The 23,926-nt window shown below is 38.9% G+C and overlaps 1 pseudogene across 1 annotated transcript in view; it reads right to left on the bottom strand.

The window, feature by feature from the left end:
- The window catches only part of Cyp2c6-ps2 (cytochrome P450, family 2, subfamily C, polypeptide 6, pseudogene 2), a 52,151-nt pseudogene that overhangs the window by 15,774 nt on the left and 12,451 nt on the right, over window positions 1-23,926 (bottom strand). The window contains exons 2-5 of the transcript XR_015653311.1: window positions 19,406-19,568; window positions 19,081-19,231; window positions 18,082-18,242; window positions 16,831-17,007 (exon numbers count right to left, since the gene is read on the bottom strand). The product of XR_015653311.1 is annotated as a cytochrome P450, family 2, subfamily C, polypeptide 6, pseudogene 2 (transcript). The remainder of the gene's footprint in view (window positions 1-16,830; window positions 17,008-18,081; window positions 18,243-19,080; window positions 19,232-19,405; window positions 19,569-23,926) is intronic.

The raw sequence follows: 23,926 nt of genomic DNA, 5'->3' as shown, positions 1-23,926 counted from the left end.
ACTCAAAATATCACTATTTGCAGATGATATGACAGTATATTTAAATAACCCCAAAAGATCTACCAGAGAAATCCTCAATGTGATAAATGGCAGCAAAGTGGCTGGATATAAAACTAACTCAAACAAATGAGTGGCCTACCTCTACACAAAGGAAAATCAGGCTCAGAAAGAAATTAGGGAAATGACGCCCTTCATAATAGTCACAATTAATATAAAATAACTCTGTGGAACTCTCATCAAGGAAGTAAAAGATCTGTATGACAAGAACTTCAAGTCTCTGAAGAAAGACCTCAGAAGATGGAAAGATCTCCCCTGCTCAAGGATTGGCAGGATTAATATTGTAAAATTGGCCATCTTGCCAAAAGCAATCTACAAATTCAGTGCATTTCCCATCAAAATTCCAACTCAATTCTTCATAGAATTAGAAAGAGCAACTTGCAAATTCATTTGGAATAACAAAAAAATCCAGGGAAGCAAAAACTATTCTCAACAATAAAAGAACTTCTGGGTTAATCACAGTCCCTGACCTCAAGACGTATTACAGAGTAATAGTGATAAAATCTGTTTGGTATTGGGACAGAGACAGACTGGTAGATCAATGGTATAGAAATGAAGAAACTGAAATGAACATACACACCTATGGTCATTTGATCTTTGACATAGGAACTAAAAACATCCAATGGGAAAAAAGACAGCATTTTCAACATATGGTGTTTTTAAACTGGCAGTCAGTAGGTAGAAGAATCCAAATTGTTTCATTTCCTTAATAATAATTATTTATTGTTTCTGCTTTTTCAATAGGATATTTTTATTTACATTTCAAATATTATCCCCTTTCCTGGATTGAAATCCATAAGCCCCTAGATCATTTCCCTTCCACTTCTTCTATGAGGGTGTTTCCCCAACCAACCAAAAGCCCCTTCCCACCTACCTCCAATAAGCCTATTAAAAAATGTGGTACAGAACTAAACAAAGAATTCTCAGTGAGGAATATGGAATTGCTGAAAAGTACCTAAAGAAATGTTGAACATCCCTAGACATCAGGGAAATGCAAATCAAAACAACTCTGAGATTCTACCTCATACCAGTCAGAATGGATAAGATAAAAAACTCAGGTGACAGCAGATGCTGGCAAGGATGTGGAGAAAGAGGAATACTTTTCCATTGTTGCTGGGATTGAAAGCTGATACAATCACTCTGGAAATCAGTCTGGAGTTTCCTCAGAAAATTGGACATAGGACTACCTGAGGAATCAGCTATACCACTCCTCAGCATATACCCAAAAGATGTTCCACTGTATAACAAGGACCCATGCTCCACTATGGTCATAGCAGCCTTCTTAATAATAGACAGGAGCTGGAAAGAACACAGATGTCCTTTAAGAAAGGAATGGAGACAGAAAATTTGGTACAGTTACACAATGGAATACTACTCAACTATTAAAAAGAATGACTTCATGAAAATGAAATTCTTACACAAATGGATGAAATTAGAAAATATCATCCTCAGTGTGGTAAGCCAAACACAAAAAAATCACAAGTGGTATGCACTCACTGATAAGTGGATATTAGCCCAAAAGCTCAGATTACCTTATTGACTATCCATATGAAGCTCAAGAAGGACAACCAAAATGTGGATGCTTCAGTATTTCTTAGAAGGTAGAACAAAAATATTCATAAGAGTAAATATGGAGACAAAGTTGGGAGCGCAGACTGAAGGAAAGGCCATCCAGAGACTCTGCACTTGGTGTTTCAACCCATATATAGTCACCAAACCTAGACAATATTGCTGATTCCAAGAAGTACATGCTGAAAGGAGCCTGATATAATTGTCTTCTGAGAGACTCTGCCAGATCATGACAAATACAGAGGCAGATGCTTGCAGACAACCATTGAACTGAAAATAGGGTCCCAATTGGATAAGTTAGAGAAAGTATTGAGGGAGCTGAATGGGTTTGCAACCCCATAAGAAGAACAATACCAACAAACCAAATCTTCCATGGACTAAACCACCATCCAAAGAGTATACATGGACATACTCATTGCTCCAGGTGCATATGTAGCAGAGTATGCCATTGTCAGCCCCCGGTTGGAGGAGAAGCCCTTGGTCCTGCCAAGGCTTGGTACCCAATTGAAGGGGAAAGTCAGGGCAGAGAGTTGGGTAGGGGTGGGTGGGAGGCTGGGGGAACACTCTCCCAGAAACAGAGGAAGGGGTAGATGGAATAGGGGGTTTATGCGTGGGAAACTGGATAAGGCTATAACATTTCAAATGTAAATTTTAAAATATCCAACAAAAAAACTTCTATTATTTATTTTAATTTTCATTTAAATTTTCTTGGACACTTTATATATTTACATTTCAAATGTTATCCCCTTTCCCTCCTCTCCCAGAATCTCCTCCCCTGTCTCTCTCCTTCTATGAAGATGCTCCCACTCCCACCTACCCACTCCAACTTCTATACTCTTACATTACCCCACATTGAAGACAGGAGACTTCCAAGGACCAATTGCTTTTCCTCCTATTGATGCTGGACAATGCCACCCTCTGCTACATATTCTCTACTTACCAAATGCTACATAGCAGACAATAACTAAGTGCTGCTCTACATACACAGTTTTCTAAGTCCACTTAACAGTGTGTCTGGATGCAAATGTAGAATCTAAAAGTTGATTGCATACTATGCCTTCTGACTTCATTGCCAATGTAATACATGTGCGTAAATTACTTAAATGATATATAGGATATTCATTGGTTTTCTCCTAAATATTCTTAAGAAGTATGTCTTTCTCAGTTTACATTCCAGATCACGAAATATTGCTGTTCACAGAGATCAGCATTTGAGCTCAAAACAGTCATTTCTGAGAAGCTTTTAAATGATGCTAACCTTTCACAGTTAGGTTATATGTATATATGATCATATATTCATATACAGAGTTGTACACATGCATGTGCATATACACATATGCACCCATATACATATGTCAGTTTTGCAGGCACACATTCCATATAATTAGTAGTCCTATACTACAAATAATAAAGTGACTACCTTGTCTTGGCATTTTATTACAAATAAAATTAATTTGTGACCCTGGTTGCTTGTTCATAAGTGCTAAATACAAAGTATTGATAGCAGTAAAGATAATAAGACTGACTTATACTTACTTCTCATTAGCTTAATTTGGTTAGGTAGTTTTCAATTTCCCATCTACATTTTTACTATTGTGCACATTTTCTATGTTACTCAGATTTATCTGGCTCAATGCAACTTGTACTGAGTTGTTCAACTGCCACTCTATGTGTGCCTTAGTCCAGAATAGCTTATACTTCCACTCAGGTCCATAGCTTCCACTACCAAAGATTGAGAAACTCCTCCCTCACCTGTGGACCTTACCCAGGGTCAAATCTTATCCCTAATTTGCATCTGGAACCTCTGGTCTATATCACTGGTCATATAACATCACCATCTTGGATATTCACTGGTACAATAAAACTATGAGCATTACAAGATACCTAACTACATTTGGATTAGTTTTAAAGACTGCAGCAAGGAATTTAGTACCCAGAAATGTGTTGCTGGTTAAAAGCCCATGGATGGAGAAGCCAAAAACCTGAGGTTACAGCTTACTGATGTTATAATGCTATAATGCTAATGGTCATAATGTTCAACTACTCTGTGTGTGTGTGTGTGTGTGTGTGTGTGTGTGTGTGTACACAAACTTGGGCTGTTATAAATTTAGGTACAATAAGTTTCTGTTTACAGATTAGAAGTCTATGCAGAGATGTGTGTATTGTAAAAGTGCAAAAAATAAGAGTCCGAGTACTCAGCCCTTTATTAACCCCATATTCCTGCTAAGAAGTGGTAGAAAAGCTGTAAGAATTAGAGGATATGATGCAGTGAAGTGATGTGCAAATAAATGACACACTTATGCACATTTGATCTTTGACAAAGAAGCCAAAAATATACAAAGGAAAAAAGAAAGCATCTTCATTAAATGGTGCCATTCTATCTGGATGTCTGTATGTAAAAAATTACAAATAGGCCCATATTTGTCACGATGCACAAAGCTCAAGTGCAAGTGTTTCGAAGACCTCAATATAAAACCAGATACACTGAATCTAATAGAACATAAAGAGGGGAAAGGGCCTTGAACTCATTGGCACAGGCAGAAATTTCCTAAAGAGAAATCCGATGGCTCATGCACTAAATTCAGGAATGGATAAATGGGACCTCATGAAACTGGAAAGCTTCTGTAAGGCATCAGACATAGTCAATAAGACAAATTGATATCCTACAGGTTGGGAAAAGGAGATAGGTGTTGGGGGAGAGTGTAGCTTAATCTTATATTGTGTGGGTGAAAGAACTGAAGCACTGAAGGCCAGCAGAAAGAATCAAAACAGGTGAATTCAGGAGGTAGGAGGTTGGGAGGACACTCTAGAATGTACCAGAGACATGGGAAGTGAGTGACTCTCTGGAATCAGAGAGGGCAGATACCCTAGATGAAAGGCCCCACATGGGGAGAAGGAAATTATTGAATTCGCCACCAGCAGAAAGACAGGTCATTAAATGAGAGATGGGGTTGCTATCACACAGCCAAAACTCTGACCCATAATTCTTCCTGTCTAACAGCAATGCAAGGATGAAAATGGAGAAGAGCCTGAGGAAAAGAAAGTCCAGTGACAGGCCCAAATTGGGGTCCAGCTCAAGGGGAAGCCCAAGACCTGACACCATTACTGACCCTATGGGGTGTTCACAAAAAGGGACCTACCATGACTTCTCTCCAAAAGACCCAACAAACAGCTGAAAGAGTCAGGTGCTGATATGAGTACCCAACCAATGAAAAAACTGCTTACCCTCCAGTTGAATTAGGGAAGAGCTGTAGGAAGCTAAAGAGGAGGGCAACCCTGTAAGAGGACCAGCAGCCTCAATTAACTTGGGACCCTGAGATGAGACACTGAATCACCAACCAGGCAGCATACACCAACTGAGATGAGACCTCCAACACATATACAGAAGAGGACTCCCAGGTCTGGGTTAAGTCAGAGAAGATGCATCAAACCCTTAAGGGACTGGAAGCCCTAGGAAGTTTAAAGGTCTGTTGGGATGGGTACGATGGTGACATCTTTCTTGAAACTGGTGGGTGGGGAGTATCGGGAAGCAGGGAGCAGGTATTGGATGTAGAACTCCCAGGGAGTGGATCACAAGGGGAATAAAATCTGGAGTGTAAAAATAAATAAATAAATAATGAATGAATGAATGAATAAGTAAACAAACAAACTCTCAAGAAAGAAATCAAGAAGATCTCAGAAAATGGAGAGATCTCCTATGATCATGAATTGGTAGAATTAACAAAATAACACTACCAAAGCAATCAATAGATTCGATGCAATCCCCAGTAATATCCCAACAAATATTGATTTTTATTTTCTTTTTTCTACATACAGTCTGCCAGTTAGACCAACACTAGTTTTTGAAGGAGTTGTCTGTTTTCCATTGTATATTTTTTGTCTTCTTTGTCAAAGATCAAGTGTCTGTAAGTTTATAATTTTATTTCTGGGTCTTGAATTCTATTCTGTTGACCAGTGTTTCTGTCCCTGTACCAATACAAACTTACAGACACTTGATCTTTGACAAAGAAGACAAAAATAACCAATATTTGTCACATTACACAAGCTCAAGTCCAAGTGAGTCAAGCAACTCAACCCTAAAACAAGATACTTTGAATGTACAATGTAACAAAATGGAAATTTGGAAAGAGCATGGAACTCATGTGCACAGGAGACTATTTCCTAAATAGAATGGCTACAATGGCTCAGGCTCTAAAATAAAGAATTGATAAATGGGACCTCATGAAACTGAAAAGTTCTGTAAGACAAGGACATTGTCATTAGGACAAATTGAAATACAACAGATTGAAAAAAATCTTCAGTAACTTGACATCTGATAGGGGTTAGTATTGAAAGTACAAAAAAAAAAAATCTCAAAAGCTAACCACTAAAAAACCAAAAACAAAAAAAAAAAACAAAAAGAAACCCCAAAAAACAATCAAAAATGAGGTATAAAACTTAACAGAGAATTCAAAAAAGAGGAATCTCGAATGCCTGAGAATCACTTAAAGAAATGATCAAAGTCCTCAGTGATCAGAAAAATGCAAATCAAAATGGCCCTGAGATTCCACAGTACACCAATCAGAATGGCTAAAATAAATAATTCAGGTGTCAGCACATGTTGGCAAGGATGTGGAGAAAAGGATCCTTCCTCCATTGATGGTAGGATTGCAAACTGGCACAACCACTCTGGAAATAAACTTGCAGGTTCCTCAGAAAATTGGAAATATATCTACCTGAAGACCCAGCATACCCGCAGAAGATGTGCCACCATGCCACAGGGTGTGTCTTCCCCTATGTTCATAGTGGCCTTCTGTGTGACAAACAGAAGTTATAAACAGCCCATATGTCCCCCAAAGGAAGAATGTGTTAGGAAAACATGGTTCATTTGCACAATGAAATATTATTTACCTATTAACAACAATGGCAACCTGAGTGAGGTAACTCAGACCCAAAAGGACATGCATGGCATGTACTCACTAATATATGCATATTAGCCAAAAAGTACAGAATTCCCAGGATACAGTCGTAGAATTCAAGAAACTAACAAGCCAAAGGGCACAACTGAGCATGCTTCAATCCACATGGCAGAGAGAAGAAAGCAATCATGGTGGGCGGGAGAGCAGATGGAAGAAGAGACCAGTCTGGGAAAGAAGCTGAGGTGGCAAAAGAAGAAACATTATCTTGTATTGGGGGAAAACAGGACTAAAGCCCTGAGGGTCAAATAAAAAAATGGAAACAGGCAACCTTGGAAGATGGGTTGTACGGGAACCCTCTAGAATGTACCAGAGATCTGGGAGGTGAGAGATTCTCAGGACAAAAAGGGAGGGACTCCAAAAGAAATGCCCTCAGAATATTGGACATAGAACTACCTGAGGACACAGCTATACACTCATGGGTATATACCGGAAAGATGCTCCAATATAACAAGGACACATGCTCCACTATGATCATAGCAGCCTTATTTATAATAGCCAGAGAATGGAAACAACCCAAATGTCCCTCAACAGAAAAATTGATACAGAAAATGTGGTACATTTACACAATGGAGTACTACAGAGCCATTAAAAATAATGATTTCATGAAATTCACAGAACTAGAAAACATCATCCTGGGTGAGTTAACACAGTCACAAAAGAACACACAGGGTATGTATTCATTGACAAGTGGATATTGGGACAAAATCTCAGAATACCAACAACACAACTCAGAGACCATTGAAGCTCAAGAAGAAAGAAGACTGAAGTATGGATGTTTCGGTCCTACTTAAAAAGGGGAGCAAAGTAATCACAGGAGGTTTAGTGTTAGAGGAACATGAAAGGAATAGTGGAGGGGGAGAGGAAAAACAGGGGGCCAGGCTCAGGTTTGGAAGGAGACAGGGGAGATGTTCAGAAGAACAGGAAATTGAACAGAGGATAAAGAATGGAGAAGAGACTGAATGACAGACCACCATATACTGACACACATGGGAGTTTGAGAAAGGACTGAGGTAACTGAGGGGGGTTGCAAGCCCATAGTAAAAATAACAATATCATCCAACTAGACAGTCCAGAGCTCCCAGGGACTAAACCACCAATGAAAGAAGGCACATAGAAGGACCCAGGGCTCCAGCTGCATATGTAGCAGAGGACAGAGTTATCTGGCATTCATGGGAGGGGAGGCCCTTAGTCCTATGAAGGGTTGATATCCCAGTGTAGGGGAATGCTAAGGCAGTGAGTTGGGAGTGAATCAGTGGGTGGGGAAGTTACCTCATACAGGGGAATAGGGTAAACTGAGAAGGAGGATAACATTTGAAATGTAAATAAATAAAAGAACAAGTAAAAAATTTTAAAAAAGGAAATGCCCTACAGTTGGAGAGGGGACAGGTAGAGTCCACCTCAGGTAGAAAGACAGAATGTCAAGTGAAGGGATTGGGTTGCCATCCCGCAGTCAAAGACTCTGACCCAGAATTGTTCCTGTCTGAAAGAACTGCAGGGACAAAAATGGAGAAGAGACTGAGTGAAAGGAGGTCCAGTTACAGGCCCAAATTGGGATCCAGCTCAAGGGTAGCACCAAGGCCTAACACTATTACTGATACTATGGTGCATTTGCAAACAGGAGCCTAGCATGGCTGCTGTCTGAGAGGCTAAGGAAGCAGCTGAAAGAGTCAGATGGAAATACTTACAGGATACTGAAGTACAGAAGCTGTGGACCCTGTGGTCGATTAGGGAAAAGTTGGAAAAAAGTGAGGAGGAGGAGGGGAACCCCATAGGAGGACGAGCAGTCTTCCTAGACTCCCAAGGTCTTCCTTGTGCCACCAACAAGGCAGCATACACCAGCATATTTGAGGCCCCCAATGCATATACAGGAGAGGAATACCTGGTCTAGCCTCAGGGAGAGAAGATACACCTAACCCTTGAGAGCATTGAGGCTCCAGGGTGAGTGAATATCTAATGACATGATACTGTTGGGGACAAATTATTGGAGACAGGGGCACTGCTGAAATATAGGATGAAGAACAATCAGAAGGCAGACTGAGAGGGAGATAAAAACTGGACTGTAAAAAACATTAATGAAGTCCCCTGCAGTCCAGACACTGCCTAGAACTGAAGGGACCCGATCAAAAGTTCCCTGAACTCAAATCCCTTGGGAGGGAGAGTTAAACCTTCAGAGGGACAGACATGGATGGGAAGCCAGAAGAGATTATACTCTGCCCACATTTCTTACTCCAGAGGAAAACACCAAATTCGATCTGGGATCCTGGTGCACAGGGGCCCCGGGAAAAGGCAGCACAGGCCCTCCTGGTTGCCGCCCTCACAGAGAGCTCAAAAGCAGCCCCCCATGAGCAACTTCAGCCGAGGGACCACAGGTAAGACCAACTTTTCTGCTCCAAGCGGCATGCCTGGTGGACTCAGGACACACAGAGGCAAAATTCCTCTGGGACTGGACACTTCCGGTTCTTAGCTGGAGCCCTAACCCCACTGATTCCTGCCCAGAGTTCAATGCTCCCAAACCCCTTGGGAGAGAGAGCTCACAACCTGGACAGGTGGGGACTCCTGAGATTGCAGGGTGGGAGAAACCATGAATACTGTCCATTCCTGCCCACATCCCTGGCACAAGAGGAAACTGTATACGGCCTCTGGGAACCAGAAGATAGAGGCACTCGAATGGCAGATTCCCTGCAGTCCAGACACCAGCCGGACCTGAAGGTAACTGGTCAACAGTTCTCTGCACCCAAATCCCATGGGAGGGAGAACTAAACTTTCAGAAGAGCAGACGCGCCTGGGAAGCCAGAAGAGACTACATTCTGTCACATTTCTGACTCCAGAGGAAAACACCTAAAGCCATCTGTGACCCCAGTGCACGGGGCCTGAGGAAAAGGCTGCGCAGGCCCTCCTGGTTGCTGCCCTCACAGAGAGCTCAAAAGCAGCCCCCAACAAGCAACTCGAGGCAGGGGACCACAAGTAAGACCAACTTTTCTGCTCCAAGAAACCTGCCTGGTGGACTCAGGACACAGGCCACAGGAACAGCTGTAGACCAGTAGACATGAAAGACTACACGCCCAAAAGCAGAACACTCTGTTCCCATAACTGGCTGAAAGAAAACAGGAAAACAGGTCTACAACACTCCTGACACACAGGCACATAGGGCGGTCTAGCCACTCTCAGAAATGGCATAACGAGGTAACACCAGAGAAAACCTGACGGTGAGAGGCAAGCACAGGAACACAAGTAACAGAAAACAAGACTACCTGGCATCATCGGAGCCCAATTCTCCCACCAAAGCAAACACTGAATATCCAAACACACCAGAAAAGCAAGATCTAGATTCAAAATCACATTTGATCATGATGATGGAGGACTTCAAGAAAGACATGAAGAACTCCCTTAGAGAAACAGAGGAAAACATAAATAAACAAGTAGAAGCATATAGAGAGGAATCACAAAAATCCCTGAAAGAATTCCGGGAAAACACAATCAAACAGGCGAAGGAATTAAAATCGGAAATAGAAGAAATAAAGAAAGCACAAAGGGAAACAACACTGGATATAGAAAACCAAACAAAGAGACAAGGAGCCATAGATAAAAGCACCACAAACAGAATACAAGAGATAGAAGAGAGAATCTCAGGAGCAAAAGATTCCATAGAAATCATTGACACAACGTTCAAAGATAACGTAAAATGGAAAAAGCTACTGGTCCAAAACATACAGGAAATCGAGGACACAATGGGAAGATCAAACCTAAGGATAATAGGTATAAAAGGGAGTGAAGACTCCCAGCTCAAAGGAGCAGTAAATATCTTCAACAAAATCATAGAAGAAAACTTCCCTAACCTAAAGAAAGAGATGCCCATCAACATACAAGAAGACTACAGAACTCCAAATAGATTGGACCAGAAAAGAAAATACTCCTATCACATAATAGTCAAAACACAAAATGCACAAAACAAAGAAAGAATATTAAAAGCTGTAAGGGAAAAAGGTCAAATAACATATAAAGGCAGACCAATCAGAATCACACCAGACTTCTCACCAGACACTATGAAGGCCAGAAGATCCTGGACTGATGTCATACAGATCCTAAAAGAACACAAATGCCAGCACAGGTTACCGTATCCAGCAAAACTCTCAATAAAAAATAGATGGAGAAACCAAGATATTCAATGACAAAACCAAATTTACACAATATCTTTCTACAAATCCAGCCTTACAAAGGATAATAAGTGGTAAAGCCCAAAATAAGGAGGCAAGGTATACCCTAGAAAAACTGAGAAACTAATCGTCTTGGCAACAAAACAAAGAGAAGAAAATCACACAAACATAACCTCATATCCAAATACGAATGTAACAGGAAGAAATAATCACTATTCCTTAGTATCTCTCAACATCAATGGCCTCAACTCCCCAATAAAAAGACATAGATTAACTAACTGGATACACAACAAGGTCCCTGCATTCTGCTGCCTACAGGAAACACACCTCAGAGACAAAGACAGACACTACCTCACAGTGAAAGCCTGGAAAACAACTTTCCAAGCAAATGGTTGGAAGAAGCAAACTGGAGTAGCCATTCTAATATCAAATAAAATCAATTTTCAACTAAAAGTCATCAAAAAAGATAAGGAAGAACACTTCATATTCATCAAAGGAAAAATGCACCAAGATGAACTCTCAATCCTAAATATCTATGCCCCAAATACAAGGGCACCTACATACGTAAAAGAAACCTTACTAAAACTCAAAACACATATTGCACATCACACAAAAATAGTAGGAGATTTCAACACCCCACTCTCATCAATGGACAGATCATGGCAACAGAAATTAAACAAAGACATAGACAGACTAAGAGAAGCCATGAGCCAAATGGACTTAACAGATATTTATAGTACATTCTGTCCTAAAGCAAAAGGATATACCTTCTTCTCAGCACCTCAGGGTATTTTCTCCAAAATTGACAATATAATTGGTCAAAAAACGGGCCTCAACAGGGACAGAAAGATAGAAATAAGCCCATACGTGCTATCGGACCACCACGGCCCAAAACTGGTCTTCAATAACAATAAGGGAAGAATGCCCACATATACGTGGAAATTGAACAATGCTCTACTCAATGATAACCTGGTCAAGAAGAAATAAAGAAAGAAATTAAAGAATTTTTAGAATTTAATGAAAATGAAGGTACAACATACCCAAACTTATGGGACAAAATGAAAGCTGTGCTAAGAGGAAAACTCATAGGTCTGAGTGCCTAAAGAAAGTAACAGGAAAGAGCATATGTCACCAGCTTGACAGCACACCTAAAAGCTCTAGAACAAAAAGAAGCAAATACACCCAGGAGGAGTAGAAGGCAGGAAATAATCAAACACAGAGCTGAAATCAACCAAGTAGAAACAAAAAGGACCATACAAAGAATCAACAGAACCAAAAGTTGGTTCTTTGAGAAAATCAACCAGATAGATAAACCCTTAGCCAGACTAACGAGAGGAAACAGAGAGTGTGTCCAAATTAACAAAGTCAGAAATGAAAAGGGAGTCATAACTACAGATTCAGAGGAAATTCAAAAAATCATCAGATCTTACTATAAAACCCTATATTCAACAAAACTTGAAAATCTGCAAGAAATGGACAAGTTCCTAGACAGATACCAGGTACCGAAGTTAAATCAGGAACAGATAAACCATTTAAACAATCCCATAATTCCTAACAAAATAGAAGCAGTCATTAAAGGTCTCCCAACCAAAAAGAGCCGAGGTCCAGACAGGTTTAGTGCAGAATTGTATCAGAGCTTCATAGAAGACCTCATACCAATATTATCCAAACTATTCCACAAAGTTGAAACAGATGGAGCACTACCCAATTCCTTCTATGAAGCCACAATTACTCTTATACCTAAACCACACAAAGACCAAACAAAGAATGAGAACTTCAGACCAATTTCCCTTATGAATATCGATGCAAAAATACTCAATAAAATTCTGGCAAACTGAATCCAAGAGCACATCAAAACAATCATCCACCATGATCAAGTAGGCTTCATCCCAGGCATGCAGGTATGGTTTAATAATGGAAAACAATTAAGGTGTTCTATTATATAAACAAACTCAAAGAACAAAACCACATGATCATTTCATTAGATGCTGAGAAAGCATTTGACAAAATTCAACACCCCTTCATGATAAAAGTCCTGGAAAGAATAGGAATTCAAGGCCCATACCTAAACATAGTAAAAGCCATATACAGCAAACTAGTTGCTAACATTAAACTAAATGGAGAGAAACTTGAAGCAATCCCACTAAAATCAGGGACTAGACAAGGCTGCCCACTCTCTCCCTACTTATTCAATATAGTTCTTGAAGTTCTAGACAGAGCAATCAGAAAACAAATGGAGATCAAGGGGATACAGATTGGAAAAGAAGAAGTCAAAATATCACTATTTGCAGATGATGTGATAGCATATTTAAGTGGTCCCAAAAGTTCCACCAGAGCACTACTAAAGCTGAAAAACAACTTCAGCCAAGTGGCTTGGTATAAAATTAACTCAAATAAATCAGTAGCCTTCCTCTACACAAAAGAGAAACAAGCCGAGAAAGAAATTAGGGAAACGACACACTTCATTATAGACCCATATAATACAAAGTACCTCGGTGTGACTTTAACCAAGCAAGTAAAAGATCTGTACAATAAGAACATCAAGACTCTGAAGAAAGAAATTGAAGAAGAACTCAGAAGATGGAAAGATCTCCCATGCTCATGGATTTGCCGGATTAATATAGTAAAAATGGCCACTTTACCAAAAGCGATCTACAGATTCAATGCAATCCCCATCAAAATACCAATCCAATTCTTCAAAGAGTTAGACAGAACAATTTGCAAATTCATCTGGAATAACAAAAGGATAGCTAAAATTATCCTCAACAATAAAAGGACTTCAGGGGGAATCACTATCCCTGAACTCAAGCAGTATTACAGAGCAATAGTGATAAGAACTGCATGGTATTGGTACAGAGACAGACAGATAGACCAATGGAACAGAATTGAAGACCCAGAAATGAACCCACACACCTATGGGCACTTGATTTTTGATAAGGATCCAAAAACATCCAATGGAAAAAAGATAGCATTTTCAGCAAATGGTGCTGGTTCAACTGGAGGTCAACATGTAGAAGAATGCAGATCGATCCATGCTTATCACCCTGTACAAAGCTTAAGTCGAAGTGGATCAAGGACCTCCACATCAAACCAGACACACTCAAAGTAATAGAAGAAAAACTAGGGAAGCGTCTGGAACACATGGGCACTGGAAAAAATTTCCTGAACAAAACATCAATGGCTTATGCTCTAAGATCAAGAATCGACAAATGGGATCTCATAAAACTGCAATGCTTCTGTAAGGCAAAGGACACTGTGGTTAGGACAAAACGACAATCAACAGATTGGGAAAAGATATTTACCAATCCTACAACAGATAGAGGCCTTATATCCAAAATATGCAAAGAACTCAACAAGTTAGACCGCAGGGAGACAAATAACCCTATTTAAAAAATGGGGTTCAGAGCTAAACAAAGAATTCACAGCTGAGGAATGCCGAATACCTGAGAAACACCTAAAGAAATGTTCAACATCTTTAGTCATAAGGGAAATGCAAATCAAAACAACCCTGAGATTTCACCTCACACCAGTGAGAATGGCTAAGAACAAAAACTCAGGTGACAGCAAATGCTGGTGAGGATGCAGAGAAAAAGGAACACTCCTCCATTGTTGGTGGGATTGCAGACTGGTACAACCATTCTGGTAATCAGTCTGGAGGTTCCTCAGAAAATTGGACATTGAACTGCCTGAGGATCCAGCTATACCTCTCTTGGGCATATACCCAAATGATGCCCCAACATATAAAAAAGACATGTGCTCCACTATGTTCATTGCAGCCTTATTTATAATAGCCAGAAGCTGGAAAGAACCCAGATGCCCTTCAACAGAGGAATGGATACAGAAAATGTGGTACATCTACACAATGGTATATTACTCAGCTATCAAAAACAATGACTTTATGAAATTCATAGGCAAATGTTTGGAACTGGAAAATACCATCCTGAGTGAGGTAACCCAATCACAGAAAAACACACATGGTATGTACTCATTGATTAGTGGCTATTAGCCCAAATGCTTGAATTACCCTAGATGCCTAGAACAAATGAAACTCAAGAGGGATGATCAAAATGTGAATGCTTCACTCCTCTTTAAAAGGGGAACTAGAATACCCTTGGCAGGGAATAGAGAGGAAAAGATTAAAATAGACTCAGAAAGGACACCCATTCAGAGCCTGCCCCACATGTGGCCCATACATATAGCCATCCAATTAGACAAAATGGATGAAATAAAGAAGGGCAGGCTGACAGGAACCGGATGTATATCTCTCCTGAGAGACACAGCCAGAATACACCAAATACAGAGGCGAATGCCAGCAGCAAACCACTGAACTGAGAATAGGACCCCATTGAAGGAATCAGAGAAAAAAACTGGAAGAGCTCGAAAGGGCTCCAGACCCCTTATGAACAAGAATGCCAGGCAACCAGAACTTCCAGGGACTAAGCCACTTCCTAAAGACTATACATGGACTGATTCTGGACTCTGACCACATAGGGAGCAATGAATATCCCAGTAAGATTACCAGTGGAAGGGGAAGCCCTGGGTCCTGCTAAGACTGAACCCCCAGTGAACTAGATTGTTGGGGGGAGGGCGGCAATGAGGGGAGGATGGGGAGATGAACATCCATACAGAGGGGAGTGGGAGGGATTAGGGGAAATGTTTGCCCGGAAACCGGGAAAGGGAATAACACTCGAAATGTAAATAAGAAACACGCAAGTTAATAATAAAAAAAAACTAAACAAAAAAACAGTGACTTTATGAAATTCATAGGCAAATGGATGGAACTGGAAAATATTCTCCTGAGTGAGGTTACCCAATCACATTAAAACACACATGGACTCATTGATAAGTGGCTATTAGCCCAAATGCTCAAATTACCCTAGATGCACAGAACACATGAAACTCAAGGATGACCAAAATGCGAATGCTTCACTCCTTCTTTAAAAGGGGAACAAGAATACCCTTGGAAGGGAATAGGGAGGCAAAGTTTAGAACAGAGGCAGAAGGAACACTCATTGAGAGCCTGCCCTACATGTGGTCCATACATATACAGCCACCAAACTAGATAAGATGGATGAAGCAAAGAAGTGCAGTCCGACAGGAACCGGATGTAGATCTCCTGAGAGATACAGCCAGAATACAGCAAATACATAGGTGAATGCCATCATTACACCACTGAAATGAGAACGGAACCCATGTTGAAAGAATCAGAGAAAGGAATTTTAGAGCTTGAAGGTGCTTGAGACCACAAGAACAACAATGCCAACCAATCAGAGCTTCTAGGGACTAAGCCAATACCCAAAGATTATACATGGACTGATCCTGGACTCCAACTGCATAGGTACCAATGAATTGCCTAGTAAGAGCACCAGTGGAATGGGAAGCCCTTGGTCCTACCAAGACTGAACCCCCAGTGATCGTGATTGTTGGGGGGAGGGTGGTAATGGGGGGAGGATGGGGAGGGGAACACCCATAGAGAAGGGGAGGGGAAGTGGTTAGGTGGATGTTGGCCCAGAAACCGGGAAGGGGAATAACAATCGAAACGTAAATAAGAAATACTCAAGTTAATAAAAATGAAAAAAACCTTAAAAAAATTTAAAGAATAAAACAAAACCAAAAATTGAAATAAATAAAATTAAAATCTCTTTCCTATTTCAGAAAATGCTTAAGGCACAAAATGATAATTATATATGAATAGTTTTCTTACATAATATATTAAATAAATAATAAATGAAAATCCCATGATGGCATGAATTTGGAAAAGCAGTGGAAAAAAATACAAAGCTTATTTATTCCCAATTTCTTATACTTTATCACATGATTTGAGTCGGTTTACATCTCTGCTGCACTTCATGTTGTCTTTTTCCTCAGTTATGTTACTTTTTGTGGTGAAATAACTGTCAATGTGTTCTGATTAACCAATTCCCCTTATGTGTTCCTGAATCCATATTGTACTTTCATGGCTCAATAACTATTCAAGTTGGTTTTCAAATGACACTGAACCGAGGCTTTTCAAAGCTCTGGCAAATAAGTTTTCAGTGACTGTGAATTTACTTGAAAAATGAAATGAATGAATATATATATCAATGCTTTACCTGCTTCCACTTAATTAGGTAATAATCAATAAAGTCCTGAGGATTTGTAACATCCAGTGATTCTTGATGCTCTTTTATTTTCTTCAGAAGGTAGTTTCTAATATGATACACATTTTTAGCTAATGTCGTATGACTTCCCGGACAATAATCAATTAAAACAGGGAAAAAACTGCAAAACTACATGGAAAAACACCAAGGATTTATTAAATGCATAAGGGATAGTAAAGAAATACATACATACTATAATCTAGCAATTCTCATTGGGATTTATAATTACATATATGGCTTAGGTTCACCTTGAAAAAGAGTTGCTCCATTTTAGTATAATAATATTATATATAAACTCTATGCTAGTAGAAGAATTGAGGAAGAAAATCCTGCTCATATAATTCTGGTTCATAGTGAATTTTTCCACATTCAGTAATAATTCAATTTTACCTGCAAAGTTTAAATATTATATGATATAAAGTAATGTAATCCATACATTCTGGATGCCAGTATATGTTAAGAAAATAGGGTAAATAATTTACTGCAGAAAGCTTTTCAATCAGCCAATCTCTGAGATGAAGTGAAAGCATAGAATTGTGTGGGTCTCTAAAGCTGCTTTGACAAAAATTATACACCTTTATTTACTTCTCTGTGGTCCATAACTACTATATAGAAAGAGAGCAGGAGATGCTAATTCCTCACATGGAAAGATTGTCACGACATTAGTGACCTACACACCATACAACCATTCATACCACCATTTCTTCTTGTCCCCATGTCAGAGAGGATCCAAAATAAAGCAGCAAATATTCCAATGGTTTCAGTGCTTCCTGTATCATTATCCAAAGTTTCCTTTAGCAGATTATTTTCTGTCTACACTGAGCATTTATGCCAAATACTGAAATGTATAGGTCTTAACTTTTCGCAGTACAAGAACTTGTGAGTAATGCAAGAATATTCTTTCATGAGTGACTGAATATCTTTCTAAAAATCAATGGATTAATTTGTAGAAAAAGCTCTCTGAAAGTCAATGACTAAAAATAACATCACATAGGAAGCTAAGTAGCTTGAGCCATCTTGGCATTTGTGCTTTGTTTATCTGTTGGTTAAGCAAAGGATGTAGACATCCCTTCCAGAGGTCCTATCCATACTACTCTAGGCAGGTCATGTGTATCATTACATCACTATTAGTCCCCTTGTAATTTGACCTGAGAAAAAGAATAGTCACAAGTTTGCTTTCAGGAGGAGATGAATTTTACTCACCTGTGTCCAGGGACTGCTCAAAATCTTCATGTTCTCATTGAGTTTTTCCATCAAGTTAAGAAAATCCTGATCTTTATAATCAAAACGATTCTGGAAAATAATGGAGCAGATGACATTGCAAGGAGCACAGCCCAGGATAAACGTGGGGTCACAGGGTGAGCCTGAGGAATGTGAAACAATTGCAATATGTTATTAAAATATACCAAGAGGGCACTTTATCTTTGTTAATAGGTAAAATCCTGGAGAAATTTTAAACTTCACTAAAATATGATTTTCAGTCTTCATTTTATTTTGGAGAAAGTACTTAAAGACAAGTTTCTTCATAATTTAAGCAGATAACTTGACTGTTCTGTGAAAGATATTTCAGGGGTGAGTAGCATTCACATAGCAATTGAAGATCTGTTCATCACCTAAGCCAAAACAGCGAATACAGAGAGAAATGGTTTACACAACAGAAGACAGATATGTAATATACTTAGCAAAAATGAGATGTTGTTAATGAAAACAGTTCAAGGTTACTTATACATGTCATTTTATTAAGTTCTTTGTGTTTGAAGATTAGTACTGTCATGTGTAATTTCTTAAAGCATACAAAACATAATAAAATGAAATTATGATAATTTTTCAAATCATGATGAAATTCTATTACATAGCCAAAGAATGAAATTATATTTTGACTCATAATACCCAGGACTATGAAAACGAGCATTCAAGACACATTGCCACATCAGTGAATTTGGGGAGATGAAAGTAGGTCCACAAAATGAAAACAAATATCATCTGGTTTGGGATATATAGATGTAGATGATGTCACTACCACCATTATCAATATCAACTCTTCTGTACTAAAATGATCAGCAATAAATAAGTTATGTTCGCGCTAAGAATGGAACTCATTAGAAAATTAAAATAAAAGCTGTGATAAAGTAATGCCAGTAGATCCTTTGATCCTTTGTACTCTAACAGGATGGAAAACTCAAAACACAAAAATTTACTTACCATTGGTTTTCCTCATGTTCCTCCACAAGGCACCGTGCTTCCTCTTGAACACGATCCTCAATGTTCCTTTTCCCCATGCCCAAATTCCGCAGAGTCGTGAGTGTAAAGCGTCTTATTTCTTTCCATCTATTTCCATGGCTAAAAATAATTCCTAAACAAATGGGAATAGAAACTACAATGTGATCTCAGAAAGAAAGAGGGCACTGGAGAAAACACAACCCTAGAGAGGCATAGTCTGAGCCCCAGGATCAAGTCTGGCCTTTGCTGTCTATCTTCTTCCTCAGTGTGAATGCTACCCAGCTCACCCATAAAAATGCATACTTACCAAGGTCTTTATTAATTTTTTCAGCTACTGGGAAGCTCCCTCTTTCAGCAAACTCCTCCCCGTGATCAATCAAGGCTTCTTTTACTGCTTCATATCCATGCAATATCACAGTGGGCTTCATGCCAAAGTAAAGAGTAAATACAGGACCATACACTTTTGAGAACTGGAAATTGAAAAGCAACCAATAGGTACTTGTCACTTTTCAGTGATGTCACAATGGCCCAGGCACTTGATATTTAGAATACAACAAAGTACCGCATCAAAATATTCAGCAGGTCTCTTGATTGTGTTTCAGTAAGTACTTCAGGCAAAAGTTTTCCAAATTCATTTTGGGACTGAATTGCTCATGAATAAAAGATCCATTCCATGGGCAGTCACCAAACCCTGGCAACTGTTACTGATTCAATGTTGTGCTTGCAGACAGGAACTTAGCATGACTTTCCTATGAGAGGCTCAAAGAGCAACTGATTGACAAAGATATAGATGTTTACAGTCAAAAATTGGACTGTAGGAAGAGTAAGGAAGAGTGGGAAGATTGAAGGAACATAAGGGAATAGCAATCCCATAAGAAGCCAAAGAGTGTTAACTAACCTGGGCCACTGGGAGTTTTCAGGGACTAAATCACAAACTAAAGAGAATACAAACCCTGAACTGAGGCTTCTGGCACATATATAGGAGAGGACTACCTTGTCTTGCTTCAGTGGGAAAGGATGTGCCTAATCCTACAGAGACTTTATACACCAGGGAAGGGGGATGAATAAGGGGCACCTTCTCAGAAACAAAGTGGAAGGAGAATGAGGAAGAACTATGCAAGGGGGATGATAGTCAATATTGGGGAGGTAAATAACATAATAATAATAATAATAATAATAATAATAATAATAATAATAACTAATATTGTTTTAAAAATGTAAAAGTACTCAACATTTAAAAGTACTCTTTTTTTATGACTTGATGCCTGGACAATCTAATTCCATGTTCGCTCATACTAAAATAAGTGTCAATGCTCAGATGATGATTTCAGCAACACCTGTAAGGACTTTTCTGTGCAGCTTAGCTTCAGGAATAAAAGAGAAAATCCATAGTGAGGACCCCAAGTTAATTCTATCATTACTACAAGTGTGGAGACTGTGTAGTACCAAAGCTGCACAAAGCATGGGCATCTGCTAAGAGAACAGTTTCACCCTGAGGCATTCATGGTCCCAGGCACAGAATAAAAGTCAATTTGAATAGTATCAAATATGTTTAGTTCTCTTATTTCCTGTGTTTTGCCTCATCTATGGATATTTTATTTTAATAAAACATCAGTTATTTAGGGAACTTCAATACCAAAAGATAATAAATACACATCTTTAAAATGCTGCATGATTTGGTGGATGGTGTCATATGCCCTTTTCCAGAGACTTAGCAAAAATATGGAAACAGCAATAAAATAAAGAAAAGAAGTGTACATAGCTTTTGCAATTTTCCAAATGTTATTTTAATATGTAAAGACCCAAAGTTCTCTAATTCACCATAGAAATTGTTTTTTCTTCAATTTCTCTGGGGATAGAAATGAACCTTCACAGGATTCTAACTTTACAATCATTAATCAATTACAAGGCCATTTGGCCAAGTCCTGAAATTGTAAATGAAAATAAGATTATACAGACTTTACAGGTTATAGTTATGAATATATGTATATAAATATACCTATTTGCATGTACCAATTAATAAAAGAATGGCCATGGATTGTATAAAAGAAAAGTAGGAGTGTATGGGAGGGTTTGGAAAGAGAAAATGAAAGAGGAATATATTATGATCTCAAAATAATAATTATGTAATTATAATCTCAAAATGAAAAGAAATTTTTAAAAGAGTTATATTCACCTTTCCTTGCAAGGTAAAAGAAGAGCATAAGCATATTACACTGGTTAAGGATTGGGTAATGTTCTTCACATTTAGCTGAAAGATATTGCCAATAATTGGGAGAGGAATAGGGCCTGGGGGGAGCTTTCCTCTCCCAGAACTCTGTCTCCAGATTGACAGGAGAATAAGACAGGTGAGAGTGAGCACCAGCAACATGACCAGATCCATTGAGTTTCTCCTTATTGACATAGCTCTGCCAGGAAGCATAGAGCTTTTATCATGTGGCTGCTAAATCAATATTGCATAATTGACTAATTAGCTACGTGCTGATCTTTGTCTTTTACATGAACTTTATCCTAGGGACAATAACAAAAATAAGCTCTTCTTCATTCTTAAACATCTCATTACATAACTCAAACTATTTACTTATCTGTTTGACCTTCCCAAGGTGAGAAGTATATGCATGAGCCACCATGCCCAAGTTTAACTGTATATTTAACTGGGTGTTTAATTGAAATATTTGTTACCTCAAACATTTACACATGCATTCTCAATAACTGTAACTTTATAAATATTTAATACCCCATTTTTTCATTGGGTTGTTTGGTTCTTTGATGGTTAGCTTTTTGAGTTCTTTATGGATTTTGGATATTAGCCCTCTGTCAGAGGTCAAGTTAGTGAAATAATTTTCCTTAATCTGTCGGCTGCTGATATTCCCTATTGACTATGTCCTTTGCCTTACAGAAGCTTTCAAATTTTGCGAGGTCCCGTTTATCAATTCTTGATCTTAGAGTATGAGCAATGAGAGTTCTATTTAGGAAATTTCTCCTTTTCCAGTGAGTTCAAGAAACTTTCCCACTTCCTCATTTATTAAAATCAGTGTCCCAAACTGGGATACAGCTCAAGGAGAGGCCCCAAGGCCTGACAGTATTACTGAGGCTATGGAGTGTTCACAAAAATGGACCTAATATGAATGCTCTCTGAAAGACCCAACAAGCAGCTGAAAGAGAAAGATGTAGATATTCATATCCAACATATGGACAGAAGCTACCAGCCCCTGTGGTTGAATTAGGGAAATCTAGAAGAGGCTGAGGATGAGGCCAACCCTTTAGGAAGACCAGCAGTCTCAATTAACCTGGACCTCCGAGAGCTCTCATAAACTGAACCTCCAACCAGGCAGCATATACCAGCTGATATGGGGCTCCCAACACATCTACAGCAGAGGACTTCTCAGGCCGTGTTCAGTCAGAGAATATGCACCTAACCCTCAAGAGAATGGAAACCTCAAGGATTTAAGAAGTCTGATGGGGTGGCGGTGGGGAAATCCTCGTGGAAATAGGGAGTTTGTTGAAGTGGGGGAGATACGGGATTGGAACAGTCAGAGGGTGGACCCAGAGGCAGACATATTCTAGAGTGTTAAATAAAGATAATAAATAAATTTTTAAAAAGTATTTAAAAGAATAGTGCAGAATTCTATCAGACTTCATAGAAGACATCATACCAATACTGTCTATACTATTCCACAAAATAGAAACAGACAGGACACTATCAGTTTTCTTCTACAAAGCCACAACTACTCTTAAACCAAAACCAAAGACTCAACAAAGAAAGAGAACTTCAGACCAATTTCCCTTATGAATATCGACTGACAAATACACAATAAATTTTTGCAATCCAAATCCAAGAACATATCAAAACGATCATCCATAATGATCAAGTAGCTCCATCCCAGGGGTGCAGGGATCGTTTAATATACAGAAATCCATCAATGTAATCCACTATATAAACAAACTCAAAGATAAGAACCACATCATCATTTCATTACATGCAGAAAAATCATTTGACAAAATTCAACACCCCTTCATGACAAAAGCCCTGGAAAGATCAGAAATGCAAGGCCCAAACTAAGCATAGTAAAAGCAACACACAGCAAAACAGTAGGTAACACTAAAATCAATGGAGAGTAACATGAAGCAATTCCACTAAAATCAGGAACTACATGAGTCTGCCCACTCTCTCCCTATTTATTCAATGTAGTATGCAAAGTCTTAGCCATAGCAATCAGTCAAAGAAAGGAGGTCAAAGCGATACAAATTGGAAGGGAAGAAGTCAAATATGACTATTTACAGATGATATGATAGTATACTAAAGTGACCCCAAAAGTTCTACCAAAGAACTCTTAACCAGCTAAAAAATTTCAACAAAATGTCTAGAGATAAAATTAACTCAAACAAATGAGTAGCCTTCTTCTACTCAAAGGATAAACAGGCTGAGAAAGAAATTAGGGAAATGGCACCCTTTATGATAGTCTCAAATATTAAAAAATATCTTGATATGACGATAACTAAGCAAGTGAAAGATCTGTATGACAAGAACTTCAAGTCTCTGAAGAAAGAAATTAAAGAATATCTCAGAAGATGGACAGATCTCTCATGCTCATGGATTGGCAGGATTGATTTAGTAAAAATGGCCATTTTGCCAAAAGCAATCAACAGATTCAATGCAATCCCCATCAAATTTCCAACTCGATTCTTCATAGAAATAGAAAGAACAATTTGCAAATTTCTTTGGAATAAGAAAAGAAACAGGATAGGGAAAAATATCCTCAACAATAAAAGAACTTCTGGGGGAGTCACCGTCCCTAACCTCAAGCAGTATTACAGAGCAATAGTC

This window comes from Rattus norvegicus, chromosome 1 (assembly GCF_021556685.1).
Source record: "Rattus norvegicus strain SHRSP/BbbUtx chromosome 1, alternate assembly SHRSP_T2T, whole genome shotgun sequence".
NCBI classification, from domain to species: domain Eukaryota; kingdom Metazoa; phylum Chordata; class Mammalia; order Rodentia; family Muridae; genus Rattus; species Rattus norvegicus.
This window is presented reverse-complemented; position numbering and strand designations above follow the sequence as displayed.